Source organism: Carlito syrichta, unplaced genomic scaffold (genome assembly GCF_000164805.1).
Source record: "Carlito syrichta isolate Samal-C Ts95f unplaced genomic scaffold, Tarsius_syrichta-2.0.1 Scaffold315315, whole genome shotgun sequence".
Classification (NCBI taxonomy): Eukaryota; Metazoa; Chordata; class Mammalia; order Primates; family Tarsiidae; genus Carlito; species Carlito syrichta.
In genome coordinates this window covers 105,482-125,191 of record NW_007259411.1, presented here as the reverse complement: position 1 = coordinate 125,191, position 19,710 = coordinate 105,482, and the positions used below count along the sequence as shown (strand labels likewise).

The 19,710-nt window shown below is 38.5% G+C and overlaps 1 pseudogene; it reads left to right on the top strand.

The window, feature by feature from the left end:
• Window positions 1–215: 215 nt before the first annotated feature.
• Window positions 216–15,283, top strand: LOC103275106 (annotated as a pseudogene).
• The last annotated feature ends 4,427 nt before the right edge of the window (window positions 15,284–19,710 follow it).

Sequence of the window (19,710 nt, the reverse complement as noted above, 5' to 3'; positions counted from 1 at the left end):
CTGTGGGCTATTTCTTTAATATTCCATAGCATTATAAAATATAGAAATACTCCCATCATCTATCTCACTAATTATACACAAAATCTCTGGCAGTGCTGGGGAATTCGATGACATTCTGAAGCAGCATAAGCTGGTGAAAGTATTTGCTCAGCTTAAAGACAGAAGATTCTAATTCATTTCATTTCTTCCCTTGCAGACTAGGGCACACTTTGAACATGGCCTCAGAGATCCACATGCCAGGCCCAATGTGCCTCGTTGAGAACACTGAAGGGAAACAAAGTTAACCTGGATGTTTGGGAGATCCTGTCTGCCATTAGGCAGCCTGTGGTGGTGGTGGCTATTGTGGGCCTCTACTTCACTGGCAAATCCTTCCTGATGAACAAGCTGGCTGGGAAGAGCAAGGGTGAGTGGCACCAGCTCAGCTAGGTGATCCCATTCTGTGCACTCACACTGTCAGCATCTAGTATGAGAATGCAAGGGGGAAAAGTTAAAGATGAGGATGAATATTGAAAGCTAACTTTTGCTTTGCAGTTATGCTCTTCCCTTTACTATGATAGAAAATAAAGGCTGGCTAATTCTTGTCTTACCGGCCTTTATTTTTATTTTATTATAATTTTTTTGAGGAGGCAGGATTTATTGAGAGGACAGAAAAGCTCCCGCAGTGGGAGGGGACCCGAAGGTGTTGCCCTCCTTGTCTCTTTTAAAAGTAAAGTGTACTTCTTCTGGATGGAATCAGCACATGATACAGATCACTAAAGCACATATTAATAAGCTATAAGATATTTAGAAAATGTTCTTGAGGTAGCAACAAGCTTCCACTGATCATTTAGGTAAAATAAAAAGTTCTAATGTGAGTTGAATATTCCGATTGCCCTAGTTTAGTTCAGATCAGTGCTGGCTGTGGTTCAAGTTATCTCCTAATCTAGACCTACCTTAACTCTTATCTCAATGTCCAGGAGCATCTCCTATTAAATCTCTACCCCCTCTCTCCTTCTCAGGCTTTATTCTGGGCTGGACGGCAAGACCACACCCTAGTTCTGCTCAACACCAAGGGCCTGGGAGATGTAGAGAAGGTTAGGAAAAAGGATTCTGTTCTGGAAAAAGTCCCTCATCTCTGAATATCCTCTGCACTATTTAGTTTTTACTCTATCAGAGCCTTCACTTAACTATAATTTGACTTCTTATATCTGTTTACCTGTTATAAGAATAAATTTAGCAACCAAAGTTGAGGAAAATATTCAAAGACAGAATTCCAGAAAAAAGGGACATGATAATCAAGAGGCATTATTTTAATATTTAAAATCTATCAACCTATTCAGTAAACCCAGATACATAAAGGTAGTACAAATAAAATCACTGTGCTAAACATTATCCTGCAGAAAATATTAGTTAAGAATTTAGGTTCATGAGACTATGTGTTCAGCAAATAATGCCTTCTCCTATTTACTCTGTGGTTTTAGCAACTTATTGGAATTGCTTTTAGCCTCAGGTGATATGTAAAGTGGATGTAATTGATCTTACCTACTTTATAACATTGAGTATTTGATAATAAGTCATGGAAAATTTCATGTATATAATTATTGCCCAATAAATAATTGCAAATAGTATTGCTCTTATATAAGCCAACTATGCTTTACATGAAGAAGAGTCTTTAAGAGCTTGTAATATCCACTAATCCTGAAATTTTATTTCATAATTATCTGCCAATGGTCATAGAGAACTTAATAAACATAAAATATGAATTAATTTAAACCAAAAATGCAAATTAGAAACTGTTAAAAATCTAAGTCCTACATAACATATCTTTAGACTTGGGTTCTTCTTGTAGTACATTAACCTAGATAATTCCAGTTCAATGAGCACAGTTTTGCAACCACTTATCTAGAAAGGGCTATGACAATGAAATATACTTCTAGCCCAAATGATCCTGACTTCCAGGGCGACAACCAGAATGACTCTTGAATCTTTTCCCTGGCCGTCCTCCTGAGCAGTACCTTCATGTACAATAGCATGGTAACCATCAACCAGCAAGCCATGGATCATCTGCAGTATCTTTTCATGGTCCAGAACACCTCTAAGTGAGAAGGAAGACCTGTATTAACAAGCCATCCACCTAACTGTGAATCCTGGAGAATAAAGCTCAAATAGAGAAAACATGAAAAATAGTTCAAGTACAGGAAAAAGATTCCATGAACCTACTGATAAATTGGCACTTGGGTCAAAATAAGGTAAAATTAAAGTTTTGGAATATGTGGAACGAATATAAGAAAAGGTCTCTGTCCATTTTCCCACTTTTTCTTAGTAAGCTACTCAGCTATGTGACAGAGATGACAGATCGAATCAGAGCAAAAGGCTCAACTGTTGAGAATGAGGTTGAGGATTCAGTTGACTTTGTAAGTTTCTTCTGAGACTTTGTGTGGAGAGATGTGACCCTAAAACTGGAAGTAGATGGACAACCCCTCACTGCAGACAAGTACCTGGAGAATTTGCTGAAGCTAAGGCAAGGTAACAGGAACCAGTGATTAGAAAACAGGGAGCTAAGGCCAGGCTCGGTGGCTCAACCTGTCGTCCCAGCACTTTGGGAGGCCGAGGCGAGTGGATTGCCTGAGTCCGTGAGTTTGAGACCAGCCTTTGCAAGACCTCACCTCTACAATAAATCAAAAAAATTAGCCAGGTGTGGTAGCATGCGCCTGTGGTTCTGGCTACTTGGAAGGCTGAGGTGGAAGGATCACCAGAGCCCAGCAGGTCAATGCTGGGGTGGCTGTGAGCGTGCCAGTGCACTCCTGCCTGGGTGAAAGAGTGAGATTACAACAACAACAACAACAAAACAAGGAGGAAAAGTGCCAAGAATTATTATTTTTGTGTGGGTGCTTACTTTCACAGTTTTCTATTTTGCTGTACTGAGCTAATTCTTGTTTAGAATCTGACTTAATAGATTCCATTCTAACTGCATCTTTCCCCCATTCTTGAGTCTTTTTTTTTCCTTTCCCTTTTCCCTGTACTACTAAAAGGTATGCTTTTATCTCCCTGCTTGGATCTTGTGCATCAGCATATAGCCACTGGATATGGAGTAGAAGGAACATGTATTTGAAGAAATGTGTAACTGACACTTCAACCCCGTACTAGACACATTCCCTTTTCTGTCTTTCTCCAGGTACCATCAAAGAAGATAAAATATATAACCTGCCCCGACTCTGTGTTCGAAAGTTCTTCCCAAAGAAATGCTTTATCTTCTACCCACCGACAGACTGGAAGAAGTCTGCCTAGCTTGACACACTGCATGATGATGAGCTGGATACTAATTTTGTGTACAGGTGACAGAATTCTGTTCCTACGTCTTCAGCCATTCCAAGAGTAAAACTCTTTCAGGAGGCCTCAGAGTCAATGTCCAGTTGAGTTTTTTTTCCCCAGTACTTCCACTTATTGGAAGGTGAAATAACATCCAGGAACAACATCAATAAGGGGACTGATCTTAAACCAGGCAAAGTGGAGACCAAAGGGAGGACCAAACTTGGCCTGTATGATGACCATTGTATACCTAATCCTGAATTGTACCCCATACCTTTAAAATAAAAAAGAATAAAACGAAACAAAATGAAAAAAGAAAGAACAACCACCTAATTTCAGTTTTAATAAAGGCAAGGTCCATTGCTATTTCTAAATTCTAGATAGTTCCAAATAATACCTGGCTGGTAAAGAATCATGGAGGTCAAAGAAAAGAAGTTCTATTCTTAATATTTCCCAGGTATCCTGGACTTGCACTGTCCAATTTTGTACCCTTAAAAACATGTATGCCTATTTAATTTTTGAGTCAGTATCTCACTGTTTTGCCCAGGCTGGGGTGCAGTGGCATGATTACAGCTCACTGCAACCTCAAATCCCTGTGTTCAAGAGATCCTCCAACCTTGGCCTCCCCAGTAGCTAGGACTGTAGGCATGCACCACCATGTCCAGCTAATTTTTTTTTTTTTAATCTTCTGTAAAGTTGAGGTCTTGCTATGTTGCCCAGGCTGGTCTCAAACTCTTGGGCTCAAGCAATTTTCCTGCCTCAGCCTTCCAAAATGCTGGAATTATAGGCCAACATGCCTAGCCATGTATATTTAATTTAAAAGTAAGTTAATTAGAATAAAAGAAAATTAAAAATTCAGATCACAAGGCCACATTTGGAGGGTTCAGTAAACAACTTAAGATTAGTGGCTGTCATAATGGAAAGCTCAGACATGGAGCATTTAATTAATTCTGAAGAGTTATTTTGGACAATTCTAAAATTATATGAAGGATTCCATTTGATTAGGTTTGTGTTATGTTTTCCACAAATATTAGTTGAATGTTTACCACAGACCAGGGTTCAGCAGACTAATTATATAGGCATAAACAAAAGGAAAATGGTTTCTGTCCTGAAGGTCCCAAGACTAAGTGAATGAAATATTCAAGAAACAAAGGCCTACCTTATCTACAAAGGAGTTTCTCAACTTTTTTTGTACGTACAAATGTCCTGGGTCTCTTGCCAAAGAAAAGGTTGTTTTTCATAGGTCTTGAAGCAAGGTTTAAGAGTCCGCATTAGTATCAGACTTCTACTTGATGCTTGTGCCATTGGTGAAGCAAATAGTTGTTAATTGACATACTCAGAATTACACAGAATAGACAGCTTTCTTCGTCCCATCTATAACAAACATCATTTGTTCTCTATGCGTACGTCTACAGAAACTGTTGCTGACCTATGTCAATGCCATCAGCAGTGGGGATCTGCCCTGCATGGAGAACAGTCTTGTCCTTGACCCGTATAGAGAACTTGGCCTCAGTGCAAAAGGCCATTGTCCACTATGATCAGCAGATGGGCCAGAAGGTGCAGCTGCTCACAGAAACCCTCCTCAAGCTGCTGGACTTGCACATAGTCAGTGAGAGAGAGGTCATTGAAATCCACCTCAGGAGTTCCTTCAAAGACACAGACCATCTACCTGAACGAAGCATATTTGTATACCTAACCCTTAATGTACCCCACAATATGATAATAAAAAATATTGATTATAAAAAATTTTTTTAAAAAAGAAATCAATGGTAATTTTCTTTCTCAAGTTCATACAGATTTAGATTTTGAAAGGCAAAATACTTTTAATAAATAAAATTCGTATTTATTTTGAGTGAGATGACTGTACCTAGATTTTTTTTTTTTTTTTTTTTTGAGTTGGAGTCTCACTCTTGTCGCCCAGACTGGAGTGCAGTGGCCGCTCCGGGCCACCGCAGCCTCGACCAGCTGGGATCCGGCGATCCTTCCTCCTCAGCCTTCTGAGTAGCCGGAATTACAGGCATGCACTACCACGCCCAGCTGATTTTTTGATTTATTGTAGAGATGAGGTCTCGCTGCCCAGGTGGATCGCGAACCCACAGGCTCAGGCAATCCACTCACCTCAGCCTCCCAAAGGCGCAGGCTGTACCTAGATTTTTTGATGGTGATAGCTACTAGTCATTGTGATAATAAGAAGTACTAATTTTATTATTATAGTCCTAAAGTTTTAAAACATTTTTTCTTGCATAAATAAGTAAATAGCCTTTCCCTAAAGTAAATGCATATAACTGACAGTCAGAGTTTCTAATTTGATAGCATGAGTGCTATTATCAGACTGATTTGCTAAATAAAGCAAAGAAACTTGTGGTCTTAGTTATCTCGGGCAGGCAGATACTGGTTATGGTTATGATTGGGCCGATTTGAAACAGAACTACTTGTAAAAGTGAGATGTAAAACTAGAAAATTTTGCTCTGGACATGCCCTCCAAGGAGAAAGGACTTCATAATAAACTCCAAGTTAATAGATAGGATAAAGTTCTGTTGAGCTGCCCAAGTTTCTACAGGACTACACTGGGTTTACTGGGAAAAATTTTCAAGAATTCTGAGGTGTAACTAACATCTTTTGCTTGTTATTCTTTTCACTTTCTATTTTTATACTAAAGGCTCAGCTAGAAGAGAGATGGGATGACTTTGGTAAACAGAATCAGAAAGCATCATCAGATTATTGCTTGGCCTTACTTCAGGATATTTTTGGTCCTCTAGAAGCAGTGAACCAGAGAATTTATTGCAAAACAAGAGTTTATCATCTCTTTATTGAGAAGACAGAAGAGCTGAGGAAAAAGTACCTTCAGGAATCCAAAAAGGGGATACAGGTAATCCATTGTTTCTGGGAGGCTAGTGTTGTGCCTCCTTGAAACACCAATGCAACCTAACGTATTGAACAAAGATGTGAATTATTGTCTGCATAGCATTCACTCTTTCATTCAGTAAACATATACAAGAGCCTGTTATATCAGATATGTTCTAGGTGATCATCAAAGAGACTGCAATCAACTAACATTTGAATTCTAAATTGGATTTTCAGGTTGATCAAGACAACCTTCTATTACAGCTAGACAGTCAGCGTCATAAGGGACAGAAACCTGATGTTATAGTAGCTTCAGCAAAATTGGCACTTTATCACTTTAGCCTTTAAACTGGCTTCAAGGAGGATTAGATCTAAGAGTTCAAACAAAGTGATCCTCTCTTTCTCTGTTAATTGTTATCCTGACCTCCACTTCTCTCCACACTTTCTCTTTGATCTGCTTTCTTCATGACAACTTCATTCTCCAGAATTCTTCATCCAAATAGGACCATAGCACCACCAGGTCAAAAACTAGAGCCCTCAGTCTATAAAGACAAATATACTCCTTTTCCTATTATCTATTGACCTCTTCAAAAGAAATTTTTCTAGAAGATTCCATGATTACCTGCCTTTTAACTTGTACCTGTCTCTGTAACATGGAGACTTGACCACAGGTTCAACCTGACTCAAGAAGAGCAATACCAAGAGGAAAAGTCAATGGGGGAGGCAAATAAGAACATTTCAGCCATTTCCTCCTGCTAACTCCTTGTTCTCTGGGTCCTAAGGCTGAAGAGATTACTTGAAATCCAAAGAGTCTATGAATAGTACAATTCTACAGTCAGACAAGAATCTCACAGAAAAAGAAAAAGAGATTGAAAGTGAGGAGAAATGCAAGAGATTTGATGTTCACAAAATCCTTTTAAAATTTAAATATTTTTGCCCAGTAAAACTTTGATCATTAAACTGGGTCAAAAAAAGCAAAGACTCACTGAGCTCCTGAAGCCATTTCTCAGGGTGACATGTGCAGCCCTAGCATTATGGTTAACCCCAATGAAACAGAGTGCTAGGAGATTCCCTCTATAAAGGGACAATGATTTGTTTAAATGTGTAGAAAGAAGAAAGAAGTAATACTGCAAACAAATCTACATAGAGATTTCTTCTCTCTTTTCCTCTTCAGTGGAACATGGAAAAGCTGAATCTGCACAGGTTATGGCAAAAATGTTGAAGGAAATGCAAAAGAAGTATGAACAGATAATGGAAGAGATAGAAAAGATTCATCAGGAATATTATGTGAGACAATTGACTGAGACGATGAAGAGGGAGATGGTTCAGTTAGTGGTGGAGCAAGAGGGTACACTCAAACTTAAACTTCAGGTATTCAGTTGTGTAATTTCAGTTGCGTCTTCCACTGCCATGATTCAAAAACATAGTGTTGAGCTTAGAACATTACATCAGACACTCTAGGAGACTTTTCATTGCTTTTTTCCTTCTACCCCTAACTTTCTGTGGTTACTAAAGGCCATTTACTTATAGGATAAAAATGCCATGAAATTCTTCTTTGTTATAGTCCACTAAAAAATAGTAGCTATTTATTGCCTGATGATGCAAGTGTGTTACAGGCATTCCGTGACTGAAACCTCATATAACGCCAAAGGAATTATTGTATTCTAATTTTTTAATGAGAAAATTATAATTTCAGGAGTGACATGTAACTTCTCTAAATCATGTCTCAAGAAAATGTATTTGGCCTGTTTTTTCTACCAACTAGGTCAACAATGATTTTGTTTTTTCTACAATTGCTATAACATTATCTCTGGAAGTACCCTAATTATTAGGAAGATTTCCTAAAAATCTACCCTCCCAAGCATACTAGCTAAGTGTCAAGGTTTCCATATTGTCCTCTTTTCCAGGTCATACTGCAAGTATAGATTAAGTCTGGATTTAAGCCCAGTAATATCCTATGGGCTACAGCATACATTTCAACTTGTTACTGTTCCCATCCAAATTGTGGAGGCTTGCACTGATATCTTCTGTTTCTGACCATCATGTAGAAATCTTCCCACTAGATCTCAACCATGATTCTGGAATACACACACACACACACACACACACACACACACACACACACACACACACAAAGCACATTCACAATATAAAGGGTGAGAGTTGAAGCTCTCACCAAAAAAAAAAAAAAGTGTGACAATTTATACAGAACAATTGTGTTCAACTTGGGTATAAGTATCATAGAATGGAATAGCTGGCCCACAATGTTTCAGAAAATACGAGGAAAAAAACCTTAAGCTTGAGAAGAAATCATAGACAAGATAATGGCAGACTTAGAAGACTCAAAAGAGACTAAATAATGTGACATGAGAAAGTAAAAAGGTTTAAGAAAGAGTATCAAAATCTCTTTAGGAATTATCATAATTACTGAAAGGAGAATTAGTTTGGCAATTATGGAACAAAATCACTGATCTTATTGCATTCTCTGCCACTTTCAGTATCGTCTTTTTCTCTTAGGAGCAGGAATTCCTATTCAAGGAAGGATTCAGAGAAGAGAGCAGAAAACTTCAGAAAGAAATGCAGAATATGGCAATGAGAAACAGAGAACAAAGTAGTATCATCTCCATAATAGTAGTATAAATCTACAAATCCAAAGAACAGGGCTTCCCTCTCCCACTGTTTTGCAGGATTACGAATTCAGGACTTCAGACAAGTGCCACTAAACTAAACTTGAAATCATGATGCTTACATTTTTGTTGGGCCATCAATTTGTTTTGTTTTTTGTTTGTTTGTTTGTTTGTTTGTTTGTTTGAATTGGAGTCATACTCTGTCACCCAGACTGGAGTGCAGTGGCCACTCCTGGCCACCGCAGCCTCGACCTGCTGGACTCTGGCGATCCTTCCACCTCAACCTTCCAAGTAGCTGGAATTAAAGTCGCGTGCTACCACGCCCAGCTAATTTTTGATTTATTGTAGAGATGAGTTCTCACCAAGTTGCCCAGGAGGGTCTCGAACCCGCGGGCTCAGGCAATCCACTCACCTCGGCCTCCCAAAGCACCAGGATTACAAGCGGAGCCACAGAGCCCAGCCTTGGGCCATCAATTTGAAAAGACGAAGCTTAAGTGGGAGGAAAAAGTGTTACATACTGGAATATTCATTTCATGGTTATTTACAGTACTAATGATTAATATAATTACAACTGAATTTTTTTTGAAATGTACTTTTACTCTAATGTGATTTTAAATTGTGTGATCGAGATGCATTTGATATGGGAGATAGCAGGTGGCTTCTGTTTTTCTTCTTCATCCACACTGTACTTCTAGACATCTTCAACCCAATAATCCTCCTCAAGTGTTCACTTGCACCTTGGGATAAGGATGGAGTGTTATGAACATAGGGTAAGTCAGATGAGGACTGAACCAGGTCTTTGGACACAGTTGAGCATCACTCCTGCCTGGTGACCAATGATCATGGACTGAATGCAATTAGGAGGAACTCTTCATCTGATACCAGTGTTAGGAACAATAACCTAGCTTCAGTGAGTACATACTGTAAGTTCATAATTGGGTTGAAGCTAAAGGTACAATTGGTCTGAAGGCACTGATGGAAATTCTGGCCACTGGCAGAGAAATGCTCACATCTGTGCAGTAATGAATACATAAGTATGGAGACTTCCCATTTTCTGTCCATAGCTGCCTTTTGGGAGATTACTACTCTTTCCTGGCCTGGTCTACCTGGAGTCATTACACTAGAAGAAGAATGCCAAAGATGCATCTCAGGTCATGAAGCCATTTCTGAGTAAGACATAATACAGACATGGCATCATAGTTATTCCAAAGGAAAATGGATGCCAGGGAATCTCCTCTATGAAGTACCAACAACAAGTGAAGAAAGAAGGAAGATTCAACACGGGTGTTTTCCTTCTCAATGGAACATGAAAAAGCTGGATCTGCAAGGATAACACAGGAAATGCAAAAGATGAAACAGCAGATGATGGAACAGAAAGCAAAGAGTCACCAGGAGCATGTGAGACAAGGGACTGAGAAGATGCAGGAGGATGAGACTCATTCGTTGACAGCACAGGAGAGGGTTCTAACTCCTAAGTTTCAGGTATTCAGTTCTACATCTCATTTAACTGGACTCAGAATTTTTAAAAGGCAAGATTAGAAATTAAAGCAAAACTCTGAGAAAAAGTTCAGACAGTTTTCATGACCTTCCATTAGAAATCCACACATTCTACCTTTCAGAAGTATGATTATTTTTCATTGGTACTTATATTACACTTACTTTGTACAAAGTCTAATTTAAATGCTTTACAAAATCATCTCATTTAATCATAATAATTGCTCTATATACACAGTAGCTAATATTAGTAATCTCATTTTTCAGAAGAAGAAATTAAGGAAAAGAGTCATTTTGTATCTTGTTTAATCACACAGTCAAGATTGAATTCGGCAACTGACCACTACAACCAGCAGATGGCCAAGCGAGTGAGGTTCCCCACAGATATGCTCCAAGAGCTGCTGGACGTGCACGTGGCCTGTGAGAGGGAAGCCATTGCAGTCTTCATGGAGCACTCCTTGAAGGACAACACGCGGGAGTTCCACAAAAAGCTCATGGTACAAAATTTTAGTATTTATCCTTCTCTATTCCTGCCCTTTTGCTTTGTTTGATTGTTTTTAAGACTACTTTTTTGACTACATGTTTCATCTTACCATTGTGGAAGAAACACAGATTCTTGTGAATTAAAGGGCTTTATAGGCTAGAGATGGCTTTTTTTCTACAAGATTGTCACATTATATTCTGCTACTTCCAAACAAATTGCTGTCAGTTCAGCAGCTTGAAACAACACACCTTGTTACCTCACAGTTCTTTAGGTCAGACTTCCTCATCAGGGTGTCTGGATACTCGGCTCAGTGTAGCACAAGCTGAAAACAAGGTGTCAAATGGGCTTAGTTGTCACATGGGCTTAGTTTTCACATGGTTTTTAAGGAAACCCATCCATCTTTCAGCTAGCAGTGATAAGTCAAATTCTTCTGTTTCTAATCTGTCTTATTTCCTTTTCTGACATCAGCAGGAGAGAACTGCTTTTAAGAGGTTCGTGTGATTAAGTTATGCCCAACAAGGTACTCTCCATTTTTAAAAGTCAACCTGTGTCATGTAACATAATTTAATCACAGGATTAATATCCACCATATACACAGGCCCAGGAACTATTCAGGGTATGGACATCAAGAGGTGAGAAATCTCATGGAATAGCTTAATCCTGTTTACCATGGGCACCTTCATGGAAAGTTTGTCTTTCAGTTGATCTGGGACTGACCTACAAGTGACAGAAATTTCTTGATCCATGTGGAGAAAATTCAGCTGTATTATAATTTTCAAGTACAAGCAAAATAAAATTCTGTTTTTATATCATCACACATTTAAACGCTCACTGAAATAATTTATGGAGAGTTCAAAACTCTGTTCAGAAAACACCTAACTCATTACTGGGGAGTTGATTTTCCATGTATATATTTTCACCCCTAGCAATTCATGGTTTCTGAGGAAATTACACTTTCAACTTTTTATCACTCATGGTTGGTGGTTGAGTTGTTATTAATCATACTATAGTTGAACGAACCATAGAATTCATGTCATCCAGTCTCATAATTTTACAGATAATGGGCCTAGTTTCAAGGGAGTTCAGAGACTTTTCACAGGTCATTCAGAGCATTGGTGAGAACTGGGACTAAAGCAAGGTTTCTGACTCCTGATCTGTATTCCATCCCAGTTCACTCTGAGGTCATCAGGCTGCTCTTCCAAGAGGATTACAGCTGGACCTTCCTTTCTAACAGCTTCTATCTATTGTGTGCCCCTCCATTTTTTTGGCAGGTGACCATAGAGAAAAAGAAGGAAGATTTCTTGCTGAAGAACAAAGAGGCATCTATCAAATATTGTCAGGAATGTTTGAGCCCCTGATGGAAAGCATTTCAAGATGAACTTTTTTCTGTTCCTGGAGGGCACAGTCTCTACTTAGAAGCAAAGAGAAATGTTGAACAGTGTTATAAGCTAGTGCCCAGGAAAGGAGTTAAGGTGAGGAATAAGGGGAGAAGGGGAATGAATGGTAGAGTATAGTCAGAGGGTCTTTTTTATTCCTTCTGAAAATCTAAAACCACAACACCATTTATGGAGAGAAAGTACAACATGGCACTATCTTGGCATTCTTTTATTTTTTATAATTACAATTAGTTATATAACATTAAATAAACCCTAGGTATTTCTTCCCAAAGAAAGAATTTAGAAAAGAAAATCCAAGTGAAAGAGAATATTTCTTCCATTTCTCAAACAATGATGTAGTTTTTTGCAGAGTAGAAGGCTATATTATTATTATTATTATTATTATTATTATTATTATTATCATCATCATCATCATTAGAGTTGGAGTCTCACTCTGTAACCCAGGCTGGAGTGCAATGGCACACTCATGGCCACCCCAGCGTTGACCTGCTGGTATCCGGTGATCTTTCTGTCTCAGTCTTCCAAGTAGCCAGAACTACAGGTGTGTGCTACCACACCCAGCTAATTTTTGATTGATTGTAGAGACGAGGTCTCACCAAGTTGCCAGGACTGGTCTCAAACCTGCCAGCTCAGACAGTCTACTCACCTCACCCTCCCAAAGTGCTGGGATTACATGCTGAGCCACCAAGCCCAGCCCGGGATATATTATTAAAGAAAAAACTTTATGATGCTACTTCAGATAGATAAATAGTCAATTAAAAGCTTTTAAACTCAGGCATTCACTGCCAAACATTCCTTAAGTATCAGGCCCCCTCTTCAACCTTGGAGAGGTGGATCCACCCTTTTTCTCTGATCTGCTTTCTAAATAAACTTTTTCTGACCTACTCTTTGTGCAATTATTTGCAACTTTCCTGTGGCACCACCTTACTGACCTAACACTTCTGATATAAAGTCACCTAGGATGTCAATTGAAATGATCTTTCAATAAATTCCTGTCTCACATTCGTAAAGACGTTGAATTAGAAGGGACAGTTTTCTTCTGGGTCAACTTAGTATTTGATGACTAAACTGACTTTTCCTTTCATTGCCAAATTCCTAACTTTTAATGTGATTTATTCTCCAACCTGACTCTGCAAGATAAAGAAGAAAAATAAAAGTATCTTATGACCTTGTGAAGCTGTCTTTTGGGGACTCTGGCATCTTTTAAAACAATTGGCTGCTCGATTTAATGCCCTCCACCACCACTCATAAAATTTTATCTATATATCAAGAAATCCTGCTCCCTTATCTTCCTCAAGCTGCCCCTTTCCTTTATTGCTTTCACAACTCCTCAGATGACTGTGATAACTAGTTACCAGTCAGAAAACCTTGGACTCCACCTAAAACTTGTAGAGGGGCTATCCCCACTCATTCCTCCTTGGAAATGTCCAGACTCCCTGGACTGAATGAGTGTAAATCTCAGAGATATTGACTTATGGTTTCTTGTGACTTCTGTTGTCTTAAACTGTATATAATTAAGCTACCATTCAATCACGGTGAGCCCAGGTTCTCAGGACCTCCTGGAGACATATGTCATGGGTCTAAGTTCTCAAGTTGTCCCATAATAAACCATCTTTAAATATTTTAGAGAGTTTGGCATCTTTATGTCAATATATTTTAGAAATTCTTGTCAGTTGTCTAGTGCTTAAGGCTCTTATGGCTCAAATGAACTCCTTGTAATTCCTCAAGTGGGGCATAGTTCCTTGACTGTGGGCCTTTATACACACACACAGGTTTCTTAAAACTATCCTACTTCCTCACCCTGGATCCTTTATTTGCCAGCCTTTGCTCCTTCAATTTCCTGACTTCCTGCTGTCTCTCCACTGCCTCTTGATCTCAGGGAATTAGTCTTCTTCATCACCCTATTTTTGTCTCTTACTACAAAGCCTACTCCATAATCATTGAGTGTTCCAAAAATATCAGAGAATAAATACATGAGCAGCAACCGAATAGAACCCTAAATTATCATTTATTTACTATATTAGTTTCTTTCTTCCCTATGGCAAACTAACCACAAGAAAATTTCTTTTGCACCTCCAAATATTTCAAAATACATACCACCACCTCGCCTCCCAGGTCCCCTGCAATCCCTGTGAACCATCCTCAAACATAGTTCTGTTAAATCTCACCTTAACAATGTCAATGAACAGTTTACCTTCATAGGAACTGGACAAATACAAGAATAGAAATTATCCCTTTACCCATTCCAAGAAAAATGAGTAAGTGATTTCTTTCTCTGTTCTGCTCGAATCACTAACTACCCCTTATGTTTTTTGTTTTAATTGTTCTTGTTGTTTTTACTCCTTCCCTTCCTATTTGCTCTTTTTCCTTTAAACACTGAAGTCTTCAAAATTCTCTTTGGAAAAGGCACAGATGCTGCTGTTGTTGCCAGGTGGGTGTGGTATGACACTCTGTGGATTCTTTGACCCACCACAGAAAAGAATTTCAAAGAGGAACCAAGTATAGTTTTAGAACAGAATTTATGAGAGAGAGAGAGAGAGAATGCTTTCTTTGACTGGAAGCTTGATATACTCCTTTTTTTTTTTTTAAGTCAGAGTCTCACTGTGTTGCCCAGGCTGAAGTGCAGTGGCATGCTTGAACAGCTGGGCTTCAACCTTCCAAGTAACTGGAACTACAGGCATGTATCATCAAGCCTGGCTATTTTTTTTTAATTTATTGCAGAGATAATGCCTTGGCAAGTTGCCCAGGCTGGTCTTGAACCCCCAGGTTCAGGCAAGTCTCTTGTCTCTACCTCCTAAAGAGCTGGGATTATAAGTGTGACCCACTGCACCCAGCTCTTGATACATTTTACAATGATTACTATGCTAACCATGAACTAAAAGGGTGGGCTGCAGGTATCTGTAGTTTTGATTACCATCTATCTACCTTTGATGAGCTAAGGGAGTGGGCTTGTCCCGAAAGCACATTTGCCTTTGACAGGTTTGACAGGAAACTTGATAGACTTTTACAATGATTATTATGGTCACCATGAACTTGTTGCAGGGCTGCTGACTCACCAAAATGAAATTTCCAGGTTCTTGGTGTCTCAAGCAAGGAATTGGATCAAGCACACCAATAGCAAAAGGAAAGAGCAGTTGATTAAGCAATAGAGCAGTACACTTCAAAGAATTAGGAGGGGGCTCAAGACCAAAATGGCTCATGAGCTCCTGCTTCCAAAAATTTGTAATCTTTTTTAAAAAACTGTTTTATTATAAAGATGTGGAGTACAATTCAAGGTTAGGTATACAAACATTGATTAAGCAGGTACCCTTGTTGATGAGGTATGCCCCTCCCTCCCAGGAGTTTCCCTCAACTATCAGCCTCACCCCTACTCCCCGGACAGTTTCCCATTACTGCCAATCCTTTCTTATAGTATTATAACAATTGTTCAAGGTCCACTTATGAAGGAAAACATATGGTGCTCTGATCTTTGTTTCTATAAGAGGTCACTGAGTATGAGCAACTCTAAATTTATTCAAGCTGCTGCAAAGTCCATATGTTTGTCCTTCTTTATGGCAGCCTAATACTCCATTGTGCATATGTACCACATTTTTTTAATCCAGTTCAGTTTTGATGGGCAACATGTTTGGTTCCATGTTTTTGCTATTGTGATTAGAGCTGCAACAAACATACATGTGCAGGTATCTTTTTTGTAGAATGAGTTGAATTCCTCTGGATATATTCCAATAGAGGAATTGTTGGGTCATACAGAAGGTCAATTTCTAGTTGTTTCAGAAATCGTCACACTGTCTTCCAAAGAGGTTGCACTAGTTTGCATTCCCACCAGCAGTGTAGATGTGTTCCTTTTTCTCCGCATCCTCGCCAGCATCTGTGGTTGTTTGTTTTATTAATGATGGTCATTCTTACTGTGGATAGATGTGTATCTCGATGTGCTTTTGATTGGCATTTCTCTGATGAGTGAGGCTGAGCACTTTTTCATGTGTCTGTTGGCTGCCCATATATCTTCTTTTGAGAAGTGTCTCTTCATGTCTTTTGCCCGCTTTTTAATGGGGCTGTTTGTTTTTTTTCCTTTTGGCACATTTGAGTTCCTTGTCAATGCTAGATGTTAGGCCTTTGTCATATATACAGTTTGGCAAATATTTTTTTCCCATTCTGCTGCCTGTCTCCCTACTCTCTTGATGACTTTTTTTTTTTTTTGCTTTGCAGAAGCTCGTTAGTTTGATGAGGTCCCACTTGTCTATCTTATTTCTTAAGGTATGGGCATTTAGGGTTCCGAATAGGAACTGGTTACCAATTCCAATTTCCATAAGAGTGTCTCCTGCATTTTCTAAGATTCTTATAGATTGAGGTTTTACATTTAGGTCTGTGATCCATTGAGAGTTAGTTTTTGTGTATGGTGATAGATAGGGGTCCCATTTCAATCTTCTGCATGTGATCAGCCAGTTTTCCCAGCACCATTTACTGAATATGTTGTCCTCTCTCCAGTGGTTGTTGTTGGAGGCTTTGTCAAAGATGAGCTTGTTGAGAAATTGAGACTTTGCTTCTGGAATCTCTATCCTGTTCCATTGGTCTATGTGCCTATTCTTGTACCAATACCAGGTTGTTTTTATTACTGTAACCTTATAGTAAAGTTTGAAGTCTGGAAGTGTGATACCCCCTGCTTTGTTTTTTTGCTAAGGATTGTTTTGTCTATTCGTGGTCATTCATGTTTCCATATAGATTTCTGTACTGTCATTTCCAGGTCTGAGAAGAGTGATTTTGGTAACTTAATGGGTATTGTGTTGAATCTGTAGATTGCCTTTGGTAGGATGGACATCTTTTTTTCTTTTTCTATGAGGACCATCTTCTTCCAGGAACAAACAGGAGTTCATGGACATCTTAACAATGCTGATTCTTCCTATCCATGAGCATGGAATATTTTTCCTTTTGTTTGTGTCTTCTTGGATTGCTTTGAGCAGTGTTTTGCAATTCTCATTATAAAAGTCTTTCACTTCTCTGGTTAGGAAGATGCTGAGGTATTTCAGTTTTTTTGTTGCTATTGTGAATGGGATGGTGCTTTTAATTTGGGTCTCTGTCTGCTTGTTGCTGGTGTATAGGAATGCAGCTGTCTTTTGCACATTTACTTTGTACCCTGAGACTTTGCCAAAGTTCTTTATCAGTGCAAGCAGAATTTTTGACAGACTCTCTTGGATTTTCAAGGTATAGGATCATATCATCAGCAAAGAGGGATAGCTTGACTTCCTCTTTTTCTGTCTGGATACCCTGATTTCCTTCTCTTGTCTAATTGCCCTAGTTAGTACTTCCAACACAATGTTGAACAAGAGGGGTGAGAGTGGGCAGACTTGTCTTGTTTCAGTTTTCAGGGGAACCATTTCCAGTCTCTGTCCATTTAGCTAAATGTTAGCTGTGGGTTACTATTTTGAGGTATGTTCTGTCTATATCTTGGTGTTTGAGAGTTTTTATCAAAAAGGGAAGGTGGGTTTTAAAAAAAAACTTTTTCTCCATCTAATGAGATAATCATGTGGTTCTTGTTTTTACATCTGTTGATGTATTTAATTACATTTATGGTCTTGCAAATGCATCCTGGGGATAAAGCCTATTTGGTCATGGTGGATGATTTTTTAAATGTGTTTTTGAATCTGATTTGCTAGAATCTTGTTGAGGATTTTTGCATCTCTGTTCATAAAGGATTTTGGCCTGTAATTCTCTTTCTTTTGTTGGATCTTTATCCACTTTGGGTATCAGTGTGATGCTAACATCATAAAATGATTTGGGGAGAATCCCATCCTTCTCAATTGGCTGGAATACTTTCAATAAGATTGGTATCAGCTCCTTCTTGTACATTTTGCAGAATTCTGCTGGAAAGTCATCCAGTCCAGGCCTTTTTTGTAGTAGTAGTTTTCTTATGACAGAGTCAATTTCCTGGGTTGTTATTGTTCTCTTTAGTGTCCCAATGTCTTATTGTTCTCTTTAGTGTCCCAATGTCAGAAAGTCCTCCATTTCATTTAGGTTATCAGTTTGTTTCCATATAGGTGCACACAGTAATCTCTGATAATCTTTTGTATTTCTTCGGGGTCAGTTGTGATTTCGTCTTTTGTATTTCTGATTGGGTTTATTTGGACTTTTTCTCTCTTTTTCTTGGTCATTCTGGCTAGGGGTTCATCAATCTCATTAATTATTTCATAGAACCACCTTTTTGTTTTGTTGATGTTTTCTATGATATTTTTGTCTTCTATGTCCTGTATTTGGGCTCTTATTTTGGTGATTTGGATTCTTCTGTTAAAGTTGGAGTTTTGTTGTTCTTCTCTTTCCAGCTCCCTTAGGTGATTTGTTAGGTTCTCTATTTGTGATCTTTCTGTTTTCTTGATGTGTGCTCGTAGAGTTATAAATTTCCCTCTTAGAACTGTTTTCATGGCATCCCAGAGGTTTTGGTAAGATGTTTCTTGATTTTCATTTGTTTCCAGGAATCTTTTAATTTCTGTTTTGATATCAGTGTTGACCCAGTAGTTGTTGTTCAGCATCAAGCTGTTTAGTGTCCATGTCTTTGAGGGCTTTGGGGAAATTTTGTTGGTGTTGATATTTATTTTTATTCCACCGTGGTCTAAGAAGGTGCATGGCAAGATTTCAACCTGACAGAATTTGTTTATGCTTGATTTATGGCGAAGGATGTGATCAACCTTGGAGTACATTCCATGTTGTGATGAGTAGAAGTTATATTATGTGGTTGTTGAGTGGAATAATCTGTAGGTATCTATTAAGTCCATTTGGTCAAGTGTCAAGTTTAGGTTCTGAATCTCTTTGGTGGTTTTTTTGTCTCATTGATCTACCTAGGGCTGTTAGTGTGGTATTCAAGTCCCCTGCTATTATAGTTTTAGAGTCAATATCTTTTTTTAGTTTACTCAGTAGTTGCTGTATAAATGCTGGTGCTCCTGTGTTGGCTATATATATGTTTAGAATGGATATTTCTTATTGATGGATTGAAACTTTTATCATTATGTAGTGTCCTTTTGCATCTTTTTAAATTTCTGACAGTTTAAAGGTTGTTTTGTCTGATTTTAGGATCACAACTCCTACTTTCTTTTGTGATCCGTTCGCCTGGAATTCATTTTTCATCCTTTAACTTAGAGTCTATGTGTGTCCCACGTAGTGAGATGAGTCTTCTGGATGCAGCAAATAATTGGGTCATGGTTTCTTATCCAGTTTGCCATTCTGTGTCTTTTCAGTGATGCATTTAGTCCCCTCACATTCAGGCTGATTATTGAAATGTGATTATTTATCCCTGTCATGAAGTTCTTATAAAGTTTTTTCTTTGTTCTCTTATTTTCTTATGGTTTTGGGATTTATGTATGTGTGTGTTTTCAAGTTTCTTGTTGCATGGTATTCTCTATTGATTCTGTGCTCTGCTGTTCTCTTGGGAAGTATGTGGTCATTCTTTTTTTTTTTTTTCTTTCTTCTGTGCTTAATACCTTTTTAAGTGTCTCCTGTTGAACTGGTCTGGAAACTGTATAATCTCTTAGAGATTAGATACCTGGGAAGGATTTTAATTCACCTTCACTGATGAAGCCGAGCTTTGCTG